Source organism: Lactuca saligna, chromosome 5 (genome assembly GCF_052625555.1).
Source record: "Lactuca saligna cultivar CGN05327 chromosome 5, ASM5262555v1, whole genome shotgun sequence".
NCBI lineage: Eukaryota > Viridiplantae > Streptophyta > Magnoliopsida > Asterales > Asteraceae > Lactuca > Lactuca saligna.
In genome coordinates this window covers 51,876,766-51,884,111 of record NC_136421.1, presented here as the reverse complement: position 1 = coordinate 51,884,111, position 7,346 = coordinate 51,876,766, and positions in this window count along the sequence as shown.

Here is a 7,346-nt window from a genome sequence, read left to right as displayed (position 1 = left end):
TAGTTAAGAAGAAAGCAACCCCTTCCGCTGGAAGAGAAAGATCCCATTTATACATGTATTCTTCTGAGCATGATCCCAACAATATCCTTTTGTACCGTGTAGGCCGGCAGGATGTGGATGAGTCCCATTGGTGGATTGTGCACCAATAGTGGTAATCATCTATTGGTATAGAGGAGATAGAGGATAACACTCTGAGCATTAAACTTGTCGCCCTAGGAAGTGGCTAACTATGTTTTGGCTTATTATAGACTGGAGATTATCATCTGGAACTGGTGAAACATCCCAAAATACTACCCAAAATTTTTTGTTTAAAATTACTAAAAGTACTAAAATAATATCACAAAGCAAAACCCATACGTCAATGTTTCAAAACAGTAACTAATAGTTATGTAGAACTGTATCAAAACTATATCAATCACATTTATGAAAAACTAAAAACATCTCCCAGGACAGCTGAAACTGTGGTGTATGCGATGCCTTCAACCCGAGCTCTTCCCTTTACTTGCGGAAGTACCTGAAACCAAAACTGAAACTGTAAGCACGAAGCTTAGTGAGCTCCCCCAAACTACCACATACCATACAATACATATAAACACATACTGGGCCTTGCCCACTGCATCAGACCGAAGTCCGGAAACTGCATCAGACCGAAGTCCGGAACTAGCCAAGGCCTTGCCCTCTGCATCGGACCGAAGTCCGGAACTAACTGCATCGGACAGAAGTCCGGAACTACTGATCATAGCATAGCATAAACATATCAACTAGCATGAACACATAAATAGCATACTGCATCCGGCTGTAACCCGAAACATATAACACATAATCCTGTCTGAGCCACGAAGGCTTCAAACATAATAAAATCTGCATCGGACCGAAGTCCGGAAACTACTACTAGCTATACGGGCCGACATTATGGCCTTAGACCCGTTCCTATTGGAAGGAAACTCACCTCGTGATCTGGCTGCTGAGTGTATGGCTCTGGAAGCTATCTGCTGCTACTTCGGTATCTCCCCGGCTCAAGATACTCTGAAATAGGTGCAAAAACTTGGATCTTCTTCTTCTCCTTTGGATCTAGCCTCCTTCTTCTCTTCAAAACTTCAAGATTTAGACAAGAAAAGCTCAAATACTCAATGGAATGGTTAGGGTTTGCCAAATAATGCTTTGAGGGTGAAGGAGACAAGTTTGGGGGCTCATAAGATGGTTTAAATAGGGTCAAAACCTGGGGATTTAGGGTTTCTACCTGGCAGGCCAACTCGCCGAGTCCCGAATATGGACTCGCCGAGTCGCCAATCTATACACTGCCCAAGATCACGACTCTACTCGACGAGTCGGGCCATAGACTCGTCGAGTCCCTCTACAAACTTCTAAAATAAATAATATAAAGCAACATACCAGAGACGGGTCATTACAATTCTCCCCCACTTGACTCAGACTTCGTCCTCGAAGTCTGCTACGGCTGTATCTGCAAATAACTCTGGGTAGTGCTCTTTCATCTCATCTTCAGCCTCCCACGTCCACTCAAACCCCTTTCGGTGCTCCCACTGCACCTTCACTAGCTGAATTACCTTGTTCCTCAAGATCTTTATCTTCCGGTCCAGAATCGCGACCGACCTCTCAATATAATTCAAGCTGCTATTAACCTGAATATCTTCTAAGGGAACAACTGCTGACTCATCCACCAAACATTTCCTTAACTAAGACACATGGAAAGTGTTGTGGATCTAGCTAAGCTCTGCTGGAAGATCCAATCGATATGCAACCTGACCCACCTGGGCGAAAACCCTGAAAGGACCAATGAACCTAGGGCCCAACTTGCCCCTCTTCCGAAACCTGATGACACCCTTCCAAGGTGAGACCTTCAGAAGAACCATATCGCCTACCCGGAACTCCAAGTCTGAACGCCTCCTGTCGGCATAACTCTTCTGCTGACTCTGCGCAGTCTGCAGTCTACTACGTACTTGCTGAATCAACTCGGTCGTCTTGAGCACCACCTCCGTGCTCCTAATGACTCGCTGACTGACCTCGCCCCAACAAATCGGGGTCCTGCACTTCTTCCCATAAAGCATCTCAAAGGGAGGTCGATCAATGCTCGCATGATAACTGTTGTTATACGAAAATTTCGCTAACAGAAGATACTTATCCCAACTGCCACCAAAGTCTAGGACACATGCCCGGAGCATGTCCTCGAGAGTCTGAATCGTCCTCTCACTCTGCCCGTCCGTCTAAGGGTGGAAAGCGGTGCTGAAATGGAGACGAGTACCCATCTCGTCATGAAACCGCTTCCAGAATCTGGATGTAAAACGGACGTCTCGATCTGAAACCACCGATACCGGCACTCCATGACGTGCAACTATCTCCCGCACATAGATATCAGCTAGCTTTTCCGCCGATATGCTCTCCTGGATCGGCATGAAATGAGCACTCTTCGTCAACCGATCCACTACTACCCAAATCGAATCTACCCCACGTGTGGTCCTGGGAAGCTTGGTGATAAAGTCCATGGTGATGCCCTCCCATTTCCACACGGGAATGTCTAACGGCTGCATCTTGCCGTGAGGTCTCTGGTGTTCTGCCTTGACCTTCCTGCAGGTCAGGCACTGCTCTACATACCAAGCCACATCCCGCTTCATGCAGGGCTACCAATAATTGGGTCGAAGATCTCTATACATCTTCGTTGCCCCTGGGTGGATGGCAAATCGAGACTTATGAGCCTCATCCATCAACACCTGCCATACTCCGCCCCCGTACGGAACCCACACTCTCCCATGAAGGGTCAACAACCCCCGACTATCATAATCAAACGAAGCTACTCGGCCCACTATCCTCTCACACTTCTGCCTCTCCTCCTTGAGGCCCTCAACCTGAGCCTCCCTGATCTGATCCAATAATGGAGTAATCACTGTCATCCTCAAACATAATTCTCTGATAGGGGTTGCTGTCACCTTTCGGCTTAAGGCGTCGGCCACTACGTTGGCCTTTCCTGGATGGTAAAGGATTTCACAATCATAATCCTTCAGCATATCCAACCATCTCCTCTGCCTCATGTTTAGACTCGGCTGATCCATAAGCTATCTCAAACTCTTGTGATCCGTGTAGATGGTACAACGGACCCCATAAAGGTAGTGTCTCCAAATCTTGAGGGCAAACACCACTGCCCCCAGCTCTAAATCGTGGGTAGGATAGTTAGCCTCGTGTGGCTTCAACTGTCTCGAGGCATAAGCTATCACATGCCCCCGCTGCATCAATACTGCTCCCATACCTGTGATTGAGGCATCACAGTAGACTACAAAATTCTCTATTCCCTCCGGCAGGGAAAGAATCGGAGCCTCGCATAGCCTTTCCCTGAGGGTCTCAAATGCCGCCTGCTGCTCAGGCCCCCAACGAAACACCACCGACTTCCTAGTCAGTCGGGTGAGCGGTACTACTATCTTGGAGAAATCCTGAATGAATCTCCTGTAGTACCCTGCCAACCCTAGGAAGCTTCGAATCTCGGATGGAGACTTCGGGACTTCCCACTGCATCACGGCCTCTATCTTGGCCGGATTTACCAAGATACCCTTCTGATTGATGAGGTGACCAAGGAACTGCACCTCACGCAACCAGAACTCGCACTTGGAGAACATTGCAAAAAGTCTCTCCCTTCTCAAAACCTCTAGCACCTCCCTCAGGTGCTCCTCATGCTGCTCCTGAGTCTTGGAATACACCAAGATATCATCTATGAATACTATCACAGACCGATCCAGCATCGGTCTGCATACGCGATTCATGAGATCCATGAATGCGGCTAGAGCATTAGTGAGCCCAAAAGGCATCACCACAAACTCATAATGACCATATCGCGTCCTGAAAGTAGTCTTCTGCACATCTTCGCCTCTAACTCGGATCTGGTGGTATTCGGAGCGTAAATCGATCTTGGAGAACCAAGACGCCCCCTGAAGCTGATCAAACAAATCATCTATCCTCGGGAGGGGTTAACGGTTCTTTACCGTTACCTTATTCAGCTCCCGGTAGTCAATGCACATATGGTGAGACCCATCCTTCTTCTTCACAAACAGGATCGGCGCTCCCCAAGGTGAACTACTCGGCCGAATGAAACCCTTGTCTAGCAACTCCTGCAGCTGCGTAGACAACTCCTACATCTCAGGAGGAGCTAACCGGTACGGTGCCATGGCTATCAGAGCCGCACCTGGAATTAGGTCGATCCCAAACTCGACTTGCCTCTCAGGAGGTATTCCCGGTAAATCCTCCGGGAATACATCCGGAAAGTCTCGCACTACCGGAACATCGTCAACTGTCGTCTTGCCCTTCTCCCGGGCATCCAAGACATAAGCTACGTAACCGGCGCAACCCTGCTGAAAATAGCGCCTCGCCCTCGCGGTTGAACAAAAAGCTGATCCACGCTGTGGCCTCTCACCCTGCATCACTAACTCTCCCCCACTGGGAGTGCGAACCCTTACTAGCTGTAACTCGCAATCTATCACTACCCCGTTTGGACTCAAACAGTCCATGCCTATTATAACCTTATTCCCTCGCAGGGGAATAGGGACCAAATCCACCGAGAACTGCTCGTCGAACAACTGAAGAGAACATCCTCTATGCACCCTGGCGACTCTCACGGTCCTGTCATCTGCTATCTCGACCTCTAGTGGACAATCCAGCTCCCCTGGAGCTCTGCTAAATCTCTTGCTAAGTGCTAGCGATACAAACGATCGGGTAGCCCCCGAATCAAATAATAGTGTAGCGGAAATGCCGTTCACAAAGAACGACCCTATACAAAACATATAACCATATGCAAAAATCAATATTAATATAGAGATGAAGGGAAGATACATACCCGTCACCACATCAGGAGTCGCTCGCGCCTCCTCTGCTGTCATCTGAAAAGCTCTACTCTTTGCCACTGGTGCCTCAGCTCGGCCCTGCCGACCATCAGTAATCCTCAAAGTAGCAGGGGCAGGTGCAACCACCTTCCCTGCTGCAGCTAAACTCGGACACTGGGACTTTTTATGTCCCCTCTAATTGCACTGAAAGCAAATCAGATCTGATGCCGCAATAGCGGTAGCAGGAGCCATACAATCCCTGCTCAAATACCCAGTCCGACCGCACTTGTAGCAGCCGGAACTCCCTGCCTTGCACACCCCGTCTTGCAATCTCCACACTTGCCACAACGACTGTGGCGTTTCTGACTCCTGGATCTGTGATCTGAAACCTTGGGCTTTTTGCCCGAACTGCCTGTACCCGAAACCGCCTCCGGTTTCCTCTTCTTCTCCATCTCAAGGTCAATCTCCCTCTCCCGAGCCCTAGCAATCATGTCATCCAGCATTTTACAGTTGGACTGGCTCACAAACTGGCGGATATCGCTCCGCAGCATCTCATGATAACGGGCCTTCTTCATTTCCTCATCGGTTGCATACTGAGGAACGAGAAGATCCCTCTCCCTGAACTTGGCGGTGATCTCCACCACGGTCTCCGTATTCCGGGTGAGGTCCTGAAACTCCCTGGCTAACTGCTGCACCTCGATAACTGGTGCAAACTCTGCCCTGAACCTGGTGGAGAAATCAGCCCAGGTCATGGCATCTAACGCTGCATCATCTCTAATGGTATGTCCGACCTCCTCCCACCAATCCCGTACCCTGTCCTTCAGAAGACAGGACACCAATCTAACCTTGTCCCCCTTGGGACACCTGCTTGTGTGGAAAGCGTTAGCCACATCCGCCAACCATCTAGTACTCGCTATGGGGTCCCGAGCCCTGTGGTAATCTGGAGCTCCACATGCCCTGAACTCCCTGAACGTAAGTGTGCGCGACCCCATCATGACCGCCATCTCGGCACGGAAGGTGCCCAATCTCTCATCCATCAGCTCTAGAATACCCTCCTTGATCGAACCGAAGATCACAGGAGTCTGCTCCAGTATGATACGAGTAACCTCGGAAGAAAGGAACTCTCTAGTCTGCTCATCTAACTGCCCGACCTCCAGACCTGGTTCTGATCCCCCTCCGGCACCTGAACTACCGACTGCTGGCCTCGAACGCAAAACTACCATTCTGAAACAAATCATAGCAACATCAGAAAACTGAAATATCTCAAGGGATCACTGATACCAATACTAGTTTCCTGATCTTATCTCGGCCTTCCTTGATTCGAGTACGGATCCTCTGCTTTCAGTAGTATGGGCCCATACTACCTTCCACATCTATCCGTACTTTCCTCAAGAACTGCCTTGACTCCACCAAGTCACTTATACTACTATTGATCTCTGCTACTCTCATCCTAGGCTTGCCTAGGGGAAATTTCTAACTTTATTCAAAACAGTCCTCAACTGCTGAAGGCCTCCTTGTAATGCTAATTAGTCATTACCTGAACACCATCACATGTAATGAGGCTCAGATAATCCTTCGAGTAAAAGACTTGTCCCTACAACGGTTAGACTCAAACAAGAGCTGCGCAATAGGGCCAAATCTAACACTCTGAGATTATTCAACCCTAATCACATGTGATGTGACGTGTTCACCTAATGGTTACTCACATCACTCAGAGTCCCACAAAGCACAAAGCAAGCAGCATTCGGATGCAGGAAATTATTCAAGCAAATCTATTCTCATAACGAGATACTGAACTAGCATAAAATGCTAAGCTCCTACTATCAGGCATAACCCTAACAGGCTATCCTACTATTGTCTACTCAATACTAGCATGCAAATTTCGAAAAGCTGAAACTCATATAGCAGGCACATAAGGCATCCTCCTAGATCCTTAGTCCTATTCTAGCATGCTGTTCTACTGAAATCAAAACTGGTAATCATAACATAACTTGTATGGGTAATTTGGGAGTACATACTTGAGCTCGGTTGATCGCATACACCACACCATTTTCCTTTTATAAAACTCTTCTTCTTTCTAAGTGCTTTTCCAAAATCATTTTCAAAACGTTTTTCTTTTGAAAATCTTTATCATTTTCCTTAGTTTGAGTTCAGTCACACCCGAAAGTGTATCCGAATCCCTCAAACCAAGGCTCTGATACCAACTTGAAACATCCCAAAATACGACCCAAAAATTTTTGTTTAAAATTATTAAAAGTACTAAAATAATATCACAAAGCAAAACCCATACGTCAATGTTTCAAAACAATAACTAATAGTTATGTAGAACTGTATCAATCACATTTATGAAAAACTAAAAACATCTCCCAGGACAGCTGAAATTGTGGTGTATGCGATGCCTTCAACCCGAGCTCTTCCCTTTACTTGCAGAAGTACCTGAAACCAAAACAGAAACTGTAATCACGAAGCTTAGTGAGCTCCCCCAAACTACCACATACCATACAATACATATAAACACATACTGGG